At 35.6% G+C, this 20,787-nt stretch overlaps 1 protein-coding gene across 2 annotated transcripts in view; it reads right to left on the minus strand.

The window, feature by feature from the left end:
* IntS9 (integrator complex subunit 9) overlaps positions 1-20,787 on the minus strand; it is a 405,017-nt gene that overhangs the window by 301,130 nt on the left and 83,100 nt on the right. The gene's annotated exons all lie outside the window — the stretch shown is intronic.

Below are 20,787 nucleotides of genomic sequence, written 5' to 3' on the forward strand. Positions count from 1 at the left end.
AATGGCTGCATTAATAGCAGGTAAATTAGTATGAATGCCAATGATCTGCTCTCAAAGCAAAGCTAGTGCATCTGAAGATACAGATAGTTTTAGGTGAGTGAAATTTTATTTTAAAATTGGCACAGATTCCAGTATCCCTGCATCTTTTTAGGAAAGTGAGTTGGTTGGGTTCCCTGGATAAATGTAGTTTCCACTTCATAATGTTTAGCTTTGAGTGTCATGTCAACTCCATGCAGAAATAGTAAATACATAAATTGAAGATGCCAAGAAATTAGATTCTTGGTTTAATCCTTTATCCAAGTGTAAGCAAACAAAGTTTGCACATGAAGTAACTTCAAGACTGGGCAACTCATATATAGAGACCAATAACTTCACATCACTTGACTTAGTATCCCATAATTCTGCAAATTTGGTTGCTTGTGTATGGAAACATGATTTCTGCATTACTTCAACCTTGGTATCGCTTCTGGGTCTAGTTCCCACTGAAGAGATCTCAATAAAGGTCAAAACGGGTCTGAGTGGTGACCCTTCCCATAATGCATAGCATCATACATGTCCATAAGGATATGTGCTTTGCATTACGGGATACTAAAGCAAGTGATGTGAACTCATTAGCCTCTATATATGAGTTGCCAGTCATGAAGTTACTTCACTTACACTTGGATAAAGGATTAAACCAAAAATATAATTTCTTGGCATCTTTAATATATGGCTGCATTAATAGCAGGTAAATTAAGCAGGTATAACCAAGTGAAAAAAACTTTCAATATAGTAAATGCATATTTAGGCTAAGGTGATGATGATGAACATAGAAAAATAATTAAAAAATGGGTTTAATTGTTCTGATATTTCCTATCTGTCAGAGAGACAGCTTCAGGAATACAATATTAAAGTAAAATAACACACACAAAAATATAATAATAAGTAGCAGAAATTATAACTATTTAAGACCAAAGTCCTATGATGGGCACCCTATATGGGTGCTGTTGGCTAACCTTATTTTTCACTTGGTGAGTGAAAAGGGCTATTCTGGATGATGGGAGACCAAAAAATTAAAGTTTCCCAAATTTTGGGAAGTTTAACACAGCCACATTTATTTAGATTAGGCTGCTTTTTTTTTTTTTAAATCTGCTGCTGATTCTATCCATTAAATTTAATTATGAGGTCCATCACCATCTATAAATATCACCATCTATAATGTCTACAAACTTCCATCGCAATCCTGGCCTGATCAGATGGACGACTTCCTCCTCACCCTGCTATCTGTGTTGGTGACTTCAATTCCCATCACACCATGTGGGGCTATTCCTCTAACAACCGGGATGGTAATAATCTAGCAAACTGGATGGATACATATAATTTGTATTTGAATTATGATACCAAGCAGGACGACACTCTTTACTCAGCCAGATGGAACAGAACCTACACCCCAGATCTGTGCATAGTCACTATAGACACTGAAGACCACCCTCTTCCATCAACCAGAACCATTCTTAACAGAATTCCTAATAGTCAACATCGTCCTACATTAATAGAGATAGGGACATCAATCCCAGTCATCAGCGGAACACCAATCATTAGATGGACTCCGCAGGTTCAACTTGTCTGCATTTCAGAAACAAATCGAGCAAACCATTAGAGCAATTCCACCCATTCCTAATTGCTATCCTAGATTTGTTAAACTGCTCAAATCTGCAGCAAAGGCCTCTATCTTTTGCTGCTCAAATCTGCAGCAAAAGATAGAGGCTTTTGCTGCAGATTTGAGCTACAGGCTACAGAAAACAATATATCCCATGTTGGAGTAGAGAAAGTGAGGAACTCCTAGCCAAATATGAGGAAACTGAAGATCCAGCTATTGCTAAGGAGCTCATATCAACCCTGAATAAAAACAGAAACGAAAGATGGATCAACCATCAATGAACTCGATTTCGTCACATCTAGTCGGAGAAGCTGGTCATTTCTGAGAAAATTAGGTGGAGCAGAGCCAACGACACACAAAACAACAGAGATAACTCCTGATCAAATGGCTAACCATTTATTGAAAACCTCCAAGATTCATCCCAGCTCTACCAGGAAAATTGCTGTACAAGTTTCCATCAGACAAATCCTGAAGACGGAACCCGAGCTTCCTGAACTCGTAGATCCAATATCTCGGGAAGAGGTACAAATAGCCTTAAAACTTACCAAGAATGGCAAAGCTGCAGGAGTGGATGGTATACTCCCTGAATTCCTAAAACATCTTGGTCAACATGGCCAAACATGGCTGGCTTCCCTTTTCTCAGAAATCATCATGTCTGGTAAATTACCAAAGCTGTGGCAAGAAGCCAAAATAATTGCCGCGCCCAAACCAGGGAAAGATCTAAATGAAGTGAAAAACCTACGATCTATCTCCTTGCTTTGCACACCCCTCTCTCCTGGCTGCCTGTTTTATCTAACATTGCTCCACCACACATACGGAGAAGACAAGCCTCGATTAAGGAATTTAATAAAGCAATGAGCAACCCACTCCTACCCCTACACCAGACTCTCATAAACCCACCTAGTCTTCGCCTCAAATCTCGAAAGCCTCTCTGGTCCATCGACGAACTCGCTTCAGCTGTGCTGCCATCAATATCTGACATATGGAGAGAATACTGGTCCAACAATCACCCAACAAATGGCTTCCTGGTAGAAGATCCCTGTGCTCCGCAGCCTGATTTGATTTTCCTAGGAAGATTTGGTCATCCATAAACAGGATCAGAACTAGCCAGGGCAGATGTGGCTATCTTCTACATAAATGGGGGCTGTCAGATCACCCTTATTGTGATTGTTCTCCCGTGGCTCAGACGATTACGCATATTGTATACGACTGCCCAAGGTGCCAATTTCACGCTGGTGGCCTACAGGACATCCACAAGGAACGGATGAGGCCTTAAATTGGCTTTCCAGCCTGGACCTTGACCTGTAGTTGGTATGATGGTGGCGGTGGTTATGGAGGAAACAGAAGATCACAGTCCCGTCTCACCACAAAGACATTATTCTCGTAGTTATTCTCATAGTCCTCATCACAGTATCAGCAGAACTCCTTCTCATGTTAGAAGATGGTGATACAGTGTGAAATGGGCCTCCTCTAATGGATCAAGTTTTCTCACACAAGACACAACTGCTCTCTCCTTAAACCTTGGATACAGCTACTTTTATGTTGTGAAGTGTTGTGAGAACATTCAGCCTTGTCATACTTGGTGCAGCAGGACAATAATTGTCCCTGGCTTAATTATGATTTTTGCTTTATAATTTAAAAAAAAAAGGAAAGACTTAGAAAACAGGTTGTGCCTTTTATGTAATGAACTTTTATATGTTAAGATTTTCATCATTTGTTTTCTGGAAATTGTGATTGTACTTTTCACTTACCTGTTTTCATGTAGCCATAAGCATAAATAAATAAATAAATTTTGAGGGCCGATTAAACTGCAGGATGACCTATTCCTCAGTAAGACATTAATTTTACAAGTACACTCTGTGGCATCTATTTATTACAACAGTGGTATCACCTTTATCATCCTTTGTGATGTCAATAGTTTTCTGATGAAAGAACTTGTAGTTTTGATAAGTATATTCAAAGGAGGAGGTTTTCCTCAGGCTGATGAAATACACTAGAGTTCTTTAATGAATTATATATATATTTTGTTTTTCTATGTATTAGCAATGTAAATGTTAAGAAATAATTATAGTTTGTTGTTAATGGGAGGACAAAATAAGTATCTGATGATGGGTATGGAAAACAATTGCAATCTTCTTTTTTTTAATGTTGCTCCCAACCACAAAAGGTTATTTTGCTAACTTATACTACATTTTGTACCATAGGTAGGCTAATGATTTTTTTCCCTATTTTAGCAATTTTGTATTTTTTTTTGTATTTTTTAATTTTTATTTTTACATAATCCACATAATCTACATAATCTAGGGCACATAAACCAATAATTGGTTTATATGCCCCAAAAGAAGGAAGAGAACAGGATAATATTGATTTTTATAATCAGCTACAAAACATATATAATAAAATAAATAAAAATGATTACATAATGATAGCAGGAGACTTAAATGCAAGAATTGGAAACACGAAAATTAATAATAATATAGGAATACATGGAGAACATACTCTAAACAGAAATGGTAAAAAAGTGATTGACTTTGTAGTTTATAATAACCTAAAAATAATGAATTCCTTCTATAAACATAAAGACATACATAAATATACTTGGGCAGCAAGAGGAAGGAAATCAATATTAGATTACTTCATATTAAATGAAAAGACATCAAAATTTTCACTAGATGTTAGAGTTCACAGAGGATATGAAATAAGCAGTGACCACTTCCTTGTTAAAATAAAATTAAGATTACCACCTAAATGGCTACAAGTAACAAGAACAGAAAGAAAAATTGAAACATTTGTTTATAAAACTAGACTATTGAATGACACAAATGTACAATAGCTATATGAACAAAGAATTAACCAATACCTAGATAAAATAAAACAAAATGAAGAAATAGAAATAGAATGGCTTAACATAAAAACTAAATGCAGCAGCAAATGAAAGCTTAGGAAAGACCAAAAAATTCAATAAAAGAAAAAAAACTGAAGATCTGGGATGATACAATCAAAGAAATAATCAAAAAGAAAAAAGAAGCCTATCATAAATGGTTAAGCAGTAAAAGATTAGAAGATGAAATAGAATATAAAAGAATAAGAGCCATAGCTAAAAGAGAAGTCAGAAAAACACATAGAGAATCATGGAATAAATTTGTTTCTAATTTAGAACATGATTTATATAAAATAAGACCCAATGTATATAAGATTTTGAAACACCTAAATGCAGATACCAAAGAAAACATAAAATTAAACACTGAATTGAAATTAGAAGAATTTCTAAACTACTACACAGAACTGTGGACAGACAAATATTTTAAAAAAAACAACTGGCAAACAATTAACGAAAATGAAAAGGAAATAACTGAAGAATTAGAAATCAGCCTGAAAGAAACAAGAAACGGAAAATCACCTGGAGAAGATAAGCTAGGTTCAGAACTATATAAGTACACAGGAACAAGATTCAAAGAAAGACTCTTAATATTTTTAAATAAAATTTACTCAACTGGTATTCCCCCCAATAGAATGGAAAAAAGCAATTGTGATTCCTATCTTTAAGAAAGGTAATAGAGATGACCCTAAAAACTATAGAGGTATCAGTATACTAAATTCCTGTTACAAAATATATAGCAGAATCTTAAATAACAAACTAATGAAATATTCCGAAAACTTTATTCTAGAAGTACAGAATGGATTTAGAAAAGGACGATCATGTATAGACCTTTTGCCTAAAATTAATAATAGAGAAAAGAAGAGAACATAATTTAGAAACACATATTGCATTTATTGACTTTGAAAAAGCATTTGACAAAGTTAAAAGAAACATATTATTTAATATATTAAAAGAAAGACAAATACCAAATAATATCCTAAAAACTACCACAAGTATATATGAAAATAATCAAATATAAATAAGATTAAATCACGAGCTATCATATACAAGAGAGATAAACCAAGGGGTCCAACAGGGATGTCCCCTCTCAGCAACTCTTTTTAATATCTACTTAAATGAAATAATAATAAAATGGAGTAAAAATTTACATCAAGGAATTAAACTTTCACCTACAGTTAACTTAAACACTCTCCTCTTTGCAGACGACCAAATAATAATCACAAATTCTGAAGATAACTTACAGAAAGCTATTTTAAATCTAAATGAGATATCCAAAGATTATGGTATGATAATATCAACGGAAAATCAAAAACTATGGCCTTTAAAAGACAAGATCCAGCAAGAACTAAAATAGTAATAGATAACAATATCTTAGAACAGGTGAATTCATTTAACTACCTAGGATGTATGATCACATATGAAAATGAAAAAGATATAAACGTAAAAATTGCAAAATATTTAAAAATAACAGGAGTAATTAACTCTATATTTAAACCAAACCTAGTTCAAAAACAAACCAGGCTAAAAGTATACAATACATTAGCCCTACCGGTCTTAATGTATGGAAGTAAAATCTGGACAATAAAACAAAAAGACAAACAAAGATTAACAACAGCAGAAATGAAGTTTATGAGAAAAACTGCAAAGTATACCCTATTTGATCACAAAAGAAACGAAGATATTATGAAAGAATTAAACCAAGAACCAGTAATTGAAAAAATTAAAAAATATAAACATAGATGGATGGAACACGTTCAAAGAATGAAAACAGAAAGATTACCGAAATAAGCCTTAAAGTACAAGCCATTAGGAAAAAGAAAACCAGGACGTCCTCTTAAACGATGACTTCTAAGGCCGGAACAGGCGATACTAGGCCTAAATCCTTGATACGTATGATGATGATGATGACTTTGTCAGTCTAGAAAAGAAATATCAGCATTTCTGTTTAGGATGCCTGCTAACTATCAAAAAGAAGAAAACAAAACAGAACATATAATTGATGCACTGTTGCTAGAGGTACTTCAGGGACATATTTTTTATTTAAAAGCCAAGTAATTTCAGCTTTTAGTCTGTTGCTGGAACAGAGAATATTATTACTGTACGCCCACAAATGTGAGACCCTTCGACATTTCTGCGCATGTCAAAAGGAGAATCCATTCCAATAATAGGGTAATCAATCCGTATTGTGGGATGAGTGTTTATTATTACACGTCGGAAAATTAACTTCTCTTTTATGATCATTGTAGTTTTTAAAGTGGTAACTATTTTGCTTGTATAACAGTTGCATAATTGTTAGTGACCAATTCATACATTGCCTTATTTCTTTCTCCCCTTCAACATGAATTGACTCTTCTTGGCAGTCTGCCAACAACGGCTCTTGCTTGTGTGGTCAGACCATAGCTAATATTTCTACTATCTTGCTTATTTGAAAAATGGCAACCTGCAGCAATAGAAGTAGTTAACACTTGGGACTTAAAGTAACACTGCAAACTAAACTTTCCTCTTTTTTATGGCATAAACATAAATATTTTATGCAGTGAAAATAAAAAATATATTTGTAAACCTCAGAACAGTTGAAGCATACAGCTGAACAACTTATGAAAAAGAAGAGTGGAATAGTCAAACTGCAAAGAAACAGTAGTTTTTTTTAAGAGCAACTGATTCGGTAAACACCACATTGTTGACAAATTGGGCCATCCCAGGTCAGTCAGTGATACCATACTGAGATGGAAACACAGGGAGTTGATGACCCACCACACTCACCATACACGACCGTAGGACACTACAAAGATATGTAAAAACCACCATTCATCAGCCGACATGTTGAATGCAGAGTTGTGGGCATGGACTGGAAAACCAAGATCTGAGGATACATCCCCACAGAGCATTGATCTCAACCCTAATGAATATCTGTGGAATGAACTGGAGCATTGGGTTAGGTAAGGGATATCCGCCCCACAAATGTGCACAAAAACATTCAGAACTGAGGCTCAAAATATGGGTTTCCATGTTAGGGCAGTTATATGCAAGTCCCATGTTACCTGAACCAACATACAGAGTCATTTTCAGTGGTGCAAAGAGCATATACAGGGTGTTCGGGATAAATTTGACATATTTATAATTAATTATATTTTTCCGTAAGTTACATGTATTAACACACACTTCTCTTCATTTAAAAGTTTGGACCCTTCTTCATTCATATACAAGATGTCAGAAAGGATGGATAGCTGGAACCCACCTGAATCATGGAAGAGAATAACTTGTATCATGATGATTCGTGCCCTCCATCAAAATAAGGATATTACGACTGCTGCCCAATGCTCCCTGAATACAGTAAAAACAATCAGGCATGAACTAGAGACTTGCAATGGTGACTACGAGGATGTAGCAAGAAGAAAGATCCCTAGCAGACGATCTGATTGCGTTCGTACAGCAGAATTCCTCGCAAATCTGCAGGAACAGGTGTTGAAGAACCCTGGCATTGGAATTCGGGCTTTGTTCGTGGAGTTGCTAACTGTAGTCAAGCCCTGGATAACAAGGGTAGCCAATGGTAGGCCGTATGTATGGCAGCAGGATTCGGCCCCTTGCCACACCTCTGGGAAAAGTCAAAAATGGTTGTCTGAAAATTTCTACGACTTCACCAGTCCAAATGTTTGGCCTCCAAACTCCCCAGACCTTAACCCCATGGATTATTTTGTATGGGGCGCAGTTGAAAAAGACACCAATCGCACTTCCAGTAATACAAAAGCCCAGTTAATGGATAAAATTAAAACAGTTTTTGCGGCCCTTCCCAGGGAGACTGTAGCATCAGCTTGTTCGAGGTTCCGAAGCAGAATTGAAGCTGTGATCGATGCTAATGGTGGTTATTTTGAGTAAATCTTGTTGATAGTATTGTAATTAACTCTGCCTGTAATGTTTTTTTGTCAATTCATTAAATTTAATAGATACAAAGAAGATTTTCTTTTTCCTTACGAAACTGTCAAATTTATCCCGAACACCCTGTATAGTGGGAAGTGGAAACTTAGAAAGCTGTGTTTTGGAGCGGTGAATCACATCCCACTCTCTACCACACGGATGGACGGCTGTAGTGGATGCCCGGTTAATGTCTCTTACCAGATGCGTAACCCCAACTATAAAATTTGGAGTTGGCGGTGTGATGGTCCTGTTTTTCCTGGTTTAGCCTCAGACCTTTGTTTGTGATGCTACGAACACTGAACTCCAAGAGGTATCCGGACATTCTGGACAATGCAATGCTTCCTACTTTGTGACATTTTTACCGAACTGATCATTGTCTCTTTCAGAAAGACAATGAACTGTATCATAAGGCTGCTGCTGTAACTGCATGGTTTGTGGACATGAACGTCATCACACTTGACTGGCCTCCACAGAGCCCTGATCTCAACCATGATGAACATCTGTGGGATGAATTAGAGCATTGGGTTAGGTCACGGGATATCTGCCCCACAACAGTCCAGGACCTCATTACATGCTACGAAGAATGGTTCAAATTTCCCACTGATCGCTATCATATTCCTGGTGAAAGTATGCCCCACAGGATTGTTTAAGTCATCACAGCGAAAGAAGGTCCTATATGATGAATGATGGTGGGAGGATGAATGAACAATAAAGGATAGTTTCCAATAAAATTAAAATTCAACATGACCTGTAGGATTACAAATTATTATGATATCCATAAAGGGTAGCTGATTACTGGATTCACATTCCATAGTGAACTTCGTAGAGGAGTACAAGTTTATTTTTTCTAGCAACTGAAGTAAATTTGACTCAGTGTGGGACCAGACTACAAATATATCAAATTTATTGGTATAAATTTGATATATTTCACAAAAAATGGGTATTATCAAGACTCTTGTACAGGGAGCTCATATGATCTACTCTTCTGATCCTCTCTTGTTAGATGAACTGAATAAAATTAAAAGCAATCTGATATGTAATAGATACAACAAAACTACCATTCAAGATATTGATAATTATCATCCTTCTACCAGGCTACAATTCAATATGAAAAAAATTTCAGTACCCTACCTTAAAGGAGCCTCAAAACAAATAGCAAGGATTCTTTGGAAATTCAATTACAGTGGTACCTTGAAATACGAGTGCCCCAACATACGAGTTTTTTGAGATACGAACCGTCACTAGGTCGATTTTTTTGCCTTGAGTTACGAGCCTGCTTTGGTGACGTCACAATCACCACTCTGCTCAGATTCCCGAGTCTTGCGTGTTGTTCAGTTCACATGTTTACCTCACCGCAGAAGCATTTCTGTCATGTTGAGTTTTAATTTTGTGTTTTTTTTGTATGTACAGTTATTTAGCTAATTTTTTTCGTATAACCATGAGTCCAAAGAAGGTGAGTGTAAAGAACAGTGGTGAGAAAAGGAAAAAGGTGATATCCAGGGAATTAAAGCGTGAGATAATAGACAAACATGAGCAAGGTGTAAGAGTAATAGACTTGGCAAACTCAGTACGATTGCACTACTTCTACGATATGTACTATTCTGAAGCAGAAGGACTCGATAAAGGCTATAACTCCCGCTAAAGGCGTTAAAATTATTTCAAAACTACACAACTCCATCCATGAAAAGATGGAGAACCTGCTGATTTTTTGGTTGACAGGGAAGCAGCTCGCAAGAGACACTGTGACAGAGACTATAATTTGCGAGAAGGCATGAGCCATTTACGCAGATTTGCTGCAGCAGACCACAGATACTTTAACACAGGAGGCTTCACAAGAGTAGTTCAAAGCCAGTTGTGGGTGGTTTGAAAATTTCCAAAAAAGAACCGGCATTCACTCCGTTGTCAGGCATGGTGAGGCAGTGAGCTCTGATTCTAAGGCAGCTGAGGAATTTGTGAAAACCTTTGCTGAATTGATCGAAGCCAAAGTATACATCCCCCAACAAGTTTTCGACCGTGACGAGACAGGGCTCTTCTGGAAGAAGATGCCAAGCAAAACTTACATAACGGCAGAAGAAAAGAAGATGCCACCAGGTCACAAGCCCATGAAGGATAGGTTGACCCTTGCACTGTGTGCAAATGCGAGTGGCGAATGCAAGATCAAGCCACTGCTCGTATACCACTCAGAAAACCCCAGAGCCTTCAAGACACATAAGGTTTTAAAAGAAAAACTGCAGGTTATGTGGAGGGCAAACCCAAAGGTGTGGGTCACCAGGCAGTTTTTTGTGCAGTGGGTCAACTTGGTCTTTGCTCCTGCCGTTAAGGAATACCTCGAGGTCAATGACTTACCCCTGCAAGCCCTTCTCATCCTTGACAATGCTCCTGTCCACCCACCAAACCTTGAGAACGACATCCTCGAGGAGTTCAGCTTTATAAAGGTTCTCTACTTTCCACCCAACACCACCCCTATCCTACAGCCCATGGACCAACAGGTGATCTCCAATTTCAAGAAACTTTTTACCAAACACATGTTCCGACATGCTTTGAGGTTATGGAGAGCACAAACCTCACCCTTCGAGAGTTCTGGAAGGACCACTACAACATTGTCATATGCCTCAAAATTATTGATATGGCCTGGCAGAGTGTTACAAGGACCTTGACCTCTGCATGGAAAAAGCTGTGGCCTGAGGCTGTGGTTGAAAGGGACTTTGAAGGATTTAGACCTGAACAGGAAGTGCTGGAGGAAATTGTGTCCCTTGGAAAGTACATGGGCCTGGAGGTGGATGAGGGAGACATCGAAGACCTTGTCGCCGCACATACCGAGGAACTGACGACGGAGGAGTTGACAGAACTACACATGCAGCAACATATGGAGGTTCTGCAGGAGATTGGTACAACTGCAGAGGAGGTTATCTCTTCAAGTAAGATAAAGAAAGTGTTGGCAATGTGGGAAAAAGTTTCGGACTTTATTGAAAAGAAACACCCTGAAAACGTTGAAACTGGTCATGCAGCGGCGCTATTTAATGACACTTGCCTAACTCATTTCAGAAACATTCTAAAAGGGAGGAAGAAACAAAGCTCCTTGGACAGGTTTCTATTGAAACGCCCTGCAGATGAAAGTGACGAAAGCATGGCTAAAAAGAAAAAAAACTAGTGAAGAAGAAAATTAAGTTAAGCAAAAGTGAAGTGAAAGAAAAAATTAATACCATACGCTAATCGGCTCCACCAACATCTGTTCATTTCTTTAGATTCTCTTTTACATGTATGTATATACTGTATTTGGTTTTATTTTGTTTGTATACAATATTTGTTCATTATAAATACATTATTATAAAAAAATTGAAGTGGTTTTTTGGGGGCTGGTATGAATTAATCTCATTTTAATTAATTTCAATGGGGAAAATTGATTTGTGATATGAGCATTTTGACTTACGAGCTCGGTCATGGAATGAATTAAACTTGTATCTCAAGGTACCAACACTGTATATGCTTCCTTCAAACCATCACAAAGGATACATTACTCCTCTTTCCTTACCAGGCATCGATCAAGTACCCTGCTCATGTCATCTTTCATTCTGAACAGACTGGACATTCTGCCTTGATTAGAATTGAAGAACATCTGACAAAATCTGACAAGTCTGGCCTTACCTTCTCATGCTATTGATATTAGGTGCAGAGTTCTTCAGAACCAGACAAAACTTTTTCAATCTAACAAGTTCAAATTCAATGGTCTTTTCCTTGAAACATGTGAAATGCTAAGAAATCATCAGAACCTGAATTTAATGAAATTACAGAAACTAAAACAAATTGCACTGCAGGAAATAAAATAAAAAGTGCTGGAAAAGAAAAAAAAATCATGGGAAACAGAACAAAGAAAATCACAAGAAAAATAAAAGAAATTGCAGGAAAAGAACAAAGGAAATCTTGAGATATAAAAAAAAATTTTTTTTTAAAGAAATCAAGAGGAATAAAACAAATGTAAGGAATAAATTACAGTGCATGATATATAAGAAATCTTAGTAAAAAGAACAAAGGAATCTAAAGAAACTGTTGCGAGAAATAAAACTAAACAAATTTCAATGAATAAAATAAAGGAAATCATAGCAAAGGAAATTATAGAAAATTTTACATTGAAGACAGACACCTAAGTATTGGCAGGAAACTACAATAACACACAAAATGACAACACGAAAAGTACAAATGCAAACAATAATGAAACACACAAGAAAATAATAATAAAATATAAAATTAAATATAATATAAAATATAAATGTAAACATCTACAAATAATATTTTAAATTTCAAAATCTTACATTAACCTGAATTAATGTCACTTACCTGAAATTATAATAAACAAAATAGGTGCATTCTGTACCATTAAAATACAAAAATACCCTTCGCTACCTCTAATTACAAAGAAAAAAGAGAAAAATTATGAACATTATAGTCTGCTGTAAATATCAGCTAGTAAATGGGCAGAAATCCAATGACGTACAGTTGTCAAATTTATACTGTTCTCTTGGAAATGTAAATTAATAAATTTCTGATTTTAGAATTTAGGTTTTCAATTTTAATGGCACAGACTGCATATATCTGATTCATTAGGAAGATTTTAAGCAAGTGGCATTAATTTAAACTACTATAACATTTCAAAATTTAAACATTACTTCTGGATTTTCACTTTCATTATTTCATACTCTTCTAGTTATCATGAGTCCCATCATCATCATGCATTTCTATTTTTTCATGTTGTCATTATGTGTGATTTAAGTATTGTTCCAGCCAATCCTTTGGGTTCTGTTGTCAATGTATGATTTCCCACCATTTCTTTTTTATTTCTTGTAATTTTCCTTTACAATCTGTCATCAATGATTTCCTGTATCTACTGAACATGATATCATCAACTACAAAATTCAATTCATTATTCTGAAGGTTTTGAGCTTCTGCTGTTTGTAATAGTGAGCTTAAAATAGCAATGGTTCCATGGGAGACTAAAACTTTTCTTTAGTTTGCTACAGCATATCATTTCATTATAGTGTCATTTGAATCTAATATATTTATTCTCATTATTTTCATGTTATCTACATTTCTCATTTCAAGTAATTTTTTTATAATCATTCTTCTTTTTACTTCTACACAGCAAATGGACTTTTTACAATCCCTCGATCCCAGTTTGGACCGCTCAGTAATTTGATTTAACAGTTAGGAAGCTGCCTTCCTAATGCAGTTCACTGTTGTATTCTCCACTTCATACTGCTCATGAGCTTGTTCATCAGATTTGATAGTTATGCAATTCCTACTTAATGATCTTACTCATTCTTCATTCACTTAAGCCTACACAGTTCATCTTCCTTAACTTTGGGAATGCATTCTATGTACCTTTTCTCAACTACCAACTACTTTTACTGCCAACATCCATCCCATGCAATTTCTGGAGACACGATACTTCTCCAGGCCATTTTTAAATGGCATTTCAGTTTTATATATTTTCTTTCTTAACTGAAAATTCCCCATACTAGTTTAAGACTGCAAAATCCCCTCCCCCATCCCTGTCACAAAAAAATACAGGTTATGGATATGGGTAAATCCTCTAATTTAGACATCCAACACTCTCCTTAGGTACATTCATCCATCACATATTCTTTAGGTAATTATCCCTCAGTTGCACCATCAATTTCACTTACATTCCACATGTCTTTCCTCCTTCCAATCTATATTATCTTTGTAATCAAAATCTATCATAATCTCATCTCATCATTCAAACATACCAGACACCAGAGAAAGAAATGAATACTTGAAATTATGTGAGAGATAGTAAGCTCTTGTTTTTCAACCAACCAAGAAAGGGCATGTGTATGCATCAGTCATATCGTTATCAGAAACACAACAGAGTATTATTATTATTATTACATGACACATCCAGGGAGTCCAAGGACTCATCGCAGGAGGGCACACTACTCTTCCTTGCTAAATACATCTCATCCTCTCCACTACTACTTAATTCTCCAACTACAATACTACTACTACTACCATCAACGGTGTTGGATTCTGAATATATAGGGATTTGAGTAATTAATATTTGCTTCAGAATCCAACATGATCTTCCAACACATAAGCTAAACTTGTAATTATTATTTAATGTAAATCACTTGTTTATAAATTAATATTCATATAACTACCTTTAAGTTTATTTGATATTTAATTATTTAATCAAGGATAAATATTAATAGTGAAAAGACTCTGTATTAAAATATTATCAAATTTATTTTATTTATTGTTATGTTAATATTGTAAGAATTAGTATCCAACATTTTAACTGCATATTAATTGAAGTGTAAATATTCTTTATTTGTTCCTGTATGTAGAGGTATAACGTTGCGCAATGCCTCAGTTTATTTATATTTTGCTTTAGTTGTCATGGAGACGTATGTAAAATTGCGAGCGCGAGTTTAGAACAGAGCGTGGCAGATCGGTATTGAAGAGCTGGAAAAGGATTTTAATAGAAGTAGAGCACGAGAATAATTTTGGCAGGAAAAAGGGATATATAAGCTAAGAACGCAGAGAAAGCAATTCATTCGGGGAATCAGAGTGCGATAACAGTGAGTCACTCAAGTAGCTAATTAAAGTTTACTAGTCGAGGAGCGAGTTAGCTAGTAGGTTGTAGATCAACAAATAAAGCAACTGAAGATAGCAAGGTGACAACTGGATGACTAGCTATACTTTAGTTGGCAATTAAATTCAGGACCGACTTTTCAGGGACACACAGAAACTTGAAGCTTAGCACGGAGTAACTAAGAGAATAAGTAGAGGCAGCAAGGTTGAATTTAAACGATAGCTGTGTTAAGAGATATAGTGCCTAAAAGATTAATTAAATGCCGGAAGTATAGGCAATTGTGCATAAAAACTTCAAGTTAAAGAATTACTGTGTGTTATCTTAGTTCAAGAGTTATTAGTAGAATACTGAATTGGTCAAGTGATGTCAAAGATAGTACAAGTGTTTTGCTTCATGCAAGAACCTTTAACTATGTGAATCACGACTATTAATTTATTCAGTTATTACTAAGAAGATTTGTTTTAATGAGAGCTGTTAATTGTTTTAAGTAAATACAGTTATAAAAGTGTTCGTATATAAGTAGATGAACAAGGAAGATTACCGGTAAGAATTATCCAACTTTTGATACTCCTATGCGGAGATATGTGTGTGTTTCTTCCTAAAATATCCCTACATTAACAGTAACTTTTGTGGAGAATAGCTGGAGTGTGGATTGAAGAGTGTATACTTGTGAAGAAGCATTGCCGCCCTTATATATGTAATTGAAACTTAAGTAACTATAAGATATTAATGTAGTTGGTTACTAAGGAACTTATGACATTGAACTTTTTCAAATGGTTAATTGAATTTTGTGAAAGCTGTATTTCAGACAACAGATTAACCATTGCCTGAAATTATATGACTATATTACCAGATGAGCTAAAATGTTTGTGATACCTTATTCAGTGATTTAAACTAAAGTGTATAATTTGTAAGCCTAAATTAAATGTTTGTTTTACTGACCTAAAGTTGTATTTTACCTGAATCTCTTTTACTGCACCGTTCATAAAATATTCAAACCAAAGCGGGAGAAATAAATAAGTTAAATAAACTCGGCCTGTATACATAATAATAACATATTAAGGGGAAATAGTTGAGAGTTGGTTTTACTTCAATTCTTGGACTAATTTAGATATAGAGTGGCGCAGTCAATAAATACAAATTTTCTCTATATTTGGATTAGAAATCAACTAGCAACTTATTTTTTGTTTAAGAACATCATAGTGACAAACATGTCAGATCCTAAGTATGGGTTAAAACGAAATAGGATCCAACCACGGCATCTATCACCCATCAGCACTTCCAATAGTATTTTTTATCTGTAAATTGCTTGTGTTCTGAAGGCCGATTAGTCTGTACGTGGGATGAAAAACCCTGAGTTTCCAGGAGGGAAAACCCTGCTACCACCATATGAGATCAGCTAACTCACCTTCAACTGAAAAAGCCCATATAAGAATTCTCCTCATCATGATGCAAACTCTTCATTCTAATTCCTTTAAAAGTATCAGGACCTGTCCTTATTCCAGTAACTATCAGCTTTTGTTTTTCAGTTCTTGACATATTTCAACAGCATAACACTGTTACATGATCCATTGCTTTCATTAATAGTAATATGATTGCCTTTTATAATAAAGTGACAAGAGCAGTTGGTGAGGGAAAGGCATATACTGACATTTTTTTGGATTTTGCAAAGGCATTTGACAGGGTGCCACATGATAAGCTGATATTGAAGTTGCAGCACATGGGTTTAAATGCCAGGTTAGTCAAACGGATTCAGGATTGGCTGGCTGATAGGTATCAGAGAGTTGTGTATGGTGGGGCAATATTAAGGAGGCAGAAGATTATAAGTGGAGTTCCACAGGGCTCAGTACTGGGACCTGTATTGTTTAACCTTTATATCAATGACATTGTCAATGGATTGCAATAGGATATTCAGTTGTTTGCAAATGGTGTGAAACTGGGTAGGGTTATTAGTAATAGTGCAGATGTGGCAGCCCTGCAAGAGGATTTGAATAAACTGGACAGATGGACAAATGAATGGAGTGTCGGTTTAATGCAACAAAATGTAAAGTCTTGAAGTTTGGGATCCATCGAATGGAGGTTGCATACTCGAGGAGGAGGAGTAGGAGAATGGAGGAGCTATACTAGAGGAAGTAGGGGAGACAAGAGATCTGGGGGTGATGATTGATAGAAAACTGAAATTCATTGAGCATATTGCGAAGGTGGTGAAGGTAACTCAGAGGATTGCTGCAATACTGAGGACGCTAACCTGCAGAGATAAAAGAGTTATCATTCCATTGTATAAGGCCCTAATCAGACCACACTTAGACTGTTGTTCTCAAATTTGGTCCCAAGATTTGAAGGGGATAAATTAACTGTGGAAACGGTACAGAGGCGGATAACAAAGATGGTTTCAGGAGTGTACAATGTTAGTTATGAGGATTCGTTGAGGAAATGTGGACTGCAGAGTTTGGTGGGTAGAAGAAGGAGAATTGATATGATCGAGACTTTTAAACTGTTGTGAGGCAGTTACAGGGTAAACATTGGGGGAGTTCTTTCATTTGGTGGAACGGTGGGAAGGAGCGATGACAAGGGGCCATCTCTGGAAGTTACGAAAGATAGCTGTGAGCAAGAGGGTGAAGAGTGGTTTCATTGCATGGAGGGTGGTTGAGCTGTGGAATTCATTGCCTGAGAGAGTGGTTAGAGCAAGAATGGTCAATGAGTTCAAGAGGCTTAATATAATATTTAGAACATTGGGAAAGGATTAAAAACTGATTTTTTATGCTTCCAATATTTTGTCCCTGTCACTAAGATATCTTCAGGGATTACAAGTATGCTATCACCATGCCCTACATCTGTGGCACATCAAAAAATAGCCAGGTCCTTAAAAAAAGTACAACCTCCACACAGCTTTTAAGCCCCACCATAAACTAGCTACCTTTATCTGTTCTACCAAAGATCAGCTCCCTCCTCTCTCAGTGCCTGAAGTATATAAAGTACCCTGTTCCTGCAAGCTGGCTTACTGGACAGACAGGTAGATCAGTAACCATTCATTTAGAAGACCATAAATCATACATCTGCAATCACGACTATGGTGGATCTGGCCTTGCGGACCATGTTTTGGATACAACCCACAGGATCTCCTGAAAAAAAAAACACCATGCTCCACCATAGTAAATTAAAAAAAGAAAGACTGTTTTTAGAATCTGCGGTAACACTCAGAAATCAACCAAATTTAAATAAATATGGTTGCATAAATCTTCCCAAAATTTGGGAAACATTAATTATCAAAGTTCCCATTTTACATCCTAGGCCAACTACAAACACCCATAGAGGATGCACCACCTAGATAGGACTTTAGAGTCACCCATGTGTTTCACTTAGTGTTGTGTTGTATTTGAGTGTGTGTGTGTTACAAAAATTATTTGTAATCCCTGAAGATGTCTCAGTGACTGAGACAAAATACTGGGAGCATTAAAATCAGTTCTTAATCCTTTCCCAGTGCTGTAAATATTCCATTAAACCTACAACATGATGTCCTCACAGTACTTCAGCCTCAATACAGAGAAAAATTTTATTGGCTCTTGAATTTGGCTTGCTCATTACAGGCAATGCAGTTCATGGCAATAGTTAGTGAGGAATAAGCAACAAGACCATTTAAACAGTTTTGCTTACTATGATTCTAAGCATTCGACCACAGATATGCTGGATATAGCCAATAGTGAAAATGATGTTTGATTAGATATGAAGCACATCAGAAACTATGAAGAGTTTGTATCCACTGACAGTATCCCTTAATGCTATAATGAAAATTAAGATTTTGAGGAAGAAATTGTGAAGAAAATTGCAGCAAAATATCAGAGAACATTTGAAGAATGAGAAAGTGATGAGGATGACTTTTCTAAGACTGAACAAGTATCTACCTGGGATGCTAGAAAATGTATTAATGGATTATGACTTTATTTCATACAGGAAGGCAATGCACTAAATTCCTGCACTATCTGCACTAAATTCTTGCGCTAATTTTGTTTAATTACAGTCAATCAGGGAAGAAAAAAAGCTACACTCAATTAATGTCTATGATGTCATTAACTGCTAAGAACTGCATGTGTGCTTAATATGCATATAAATGAAATTATATTTATGTCAAATGTTTTACTCTAATTAAAGCCAATTGTTTAAGTTTATAAGTTTGCTATGCAATAAACAAAAAAATCTGTCTTTTATCTAAAGTACATATACCCTTTCAAACTCTTGACAAGGTATATGTGCTTTAGACAAAAGACAGATTTTTGGATCTGTTGTTTAATTGGGGCAGCTGCTAAACTGGACCAAATTATCCTATTCCCAATGTGGTCCAATTAACTAAAATCTATTGCTTATTTGAATATCTATGTTTAAGCTACTGAGAAATGCAAGTAAAATGGGAAAAGAAACAGTCTTCCAAACAGAATCGGTAGTTGAATAATGATCCAAGAAAACAGTGGAGATTTTGATTGGATTTGATTAGATTTGGATTTTCTTCTGGATATGCAGAGAAAATGGAAGATATTCCCAAAACACTAATCTAAAAATGACAGCAACAAAATTAACACATTCTTTATAAACAACAGAACTTACATGATAAATACTGTATATGTCGGCGTATAAGACGACTCAAATACTACGAAATCATGGGTCATCTTATAAGGTGAGTATAAAAAGGGAAGCTTAATTTCTTGGATGAACATTTAGGTAATTACAATACATCATTATATAAGAAAATAGGCAGTGTTTATAAACAAATCAGATTAATATTTTGTTATATAAATTTATTTAAAATATTACAATAGATGTAAGTCTTAAAAAACAAATAATAATTATTAACCTCAATTTTCATGTCAATTTTCTTCATCATCTGTTGAAAATAGTTCTTCAGATTCATTGTTTAAATGATCGTCATATGGATCCCAGTTCAAATCTGGTGAATTGATTTTGTTTTCATTGTCATCAGTGTTCCACAAAAAGATCATCTTCCATACCATCCATAAGATTAGAGATACCACACTTTTTAAATGATTCTATTAGTCTACTTTTACTTTATTCTATGCTTTGATCACAAAATTGCACAACATATCAAGTGATGCAGCGCACATAGATCCACCATTTGTAAATGATTTTTCACCAGTCAACATCCAATTATTCCACTCTTCTCGCATGTGATCTTTAAATGGGTTGTTCAAGTAGACGTCTAGTGGTTGCAATATAGAAATTAAACCACCTGGTATAAGAGCAATTTTTGTGTTATTTTTTTCTAGAAGACTTTTAGTACTCTCAGTTAAATGACTACGAAACATATCCCATACTAATAGACTGCGTTTCTTCATTATACCACCTGGTCGCGTGTTCCACACATTATTTATCCATAATTTAACATTATTTTTGTCTATCTATCCTTTTTCGTGCAAATGTACAAAAACACCTGAAGGAAATTTTATCTTAGGTTTAGTTCTACGTTTGAAGATGATCATTGGTTTTAACTTGGTTCCATCAGCCAAACATGACAACACAACACAACCGTAAACCTTGTTTTTTCATGACCTATACTTCAAACTAGCACGCTCTTACTACTTTTAGACTTCACTGTTTTATTGCTTATCATATCAAAGCTCATAGGAGTTTTATTGCCAATAATTGACAATAGAAATTCGTGTTCTTATTTCAACTGAATAATAAATTTATGGAAACTGATAAGTTTGTGGTCAAGATCTGCTGGTAGTTTTT

Source organism: Typopeltis vanoorti, chromosome 4, assembly GCF_054136105.1.
Source record: "Typopeltis vanoorti isolate ZY-2024b chromosome 4, IOZ_Tvanoo_1.0, whole genome shotgun sequence".
Taxonomy (NCBI): Eukaryota; Metazoa; Arthropoda; class Arachnida; order Uropygi; family Thelyphonidae; genus Typopeltis; species Typopeltis vanoorti.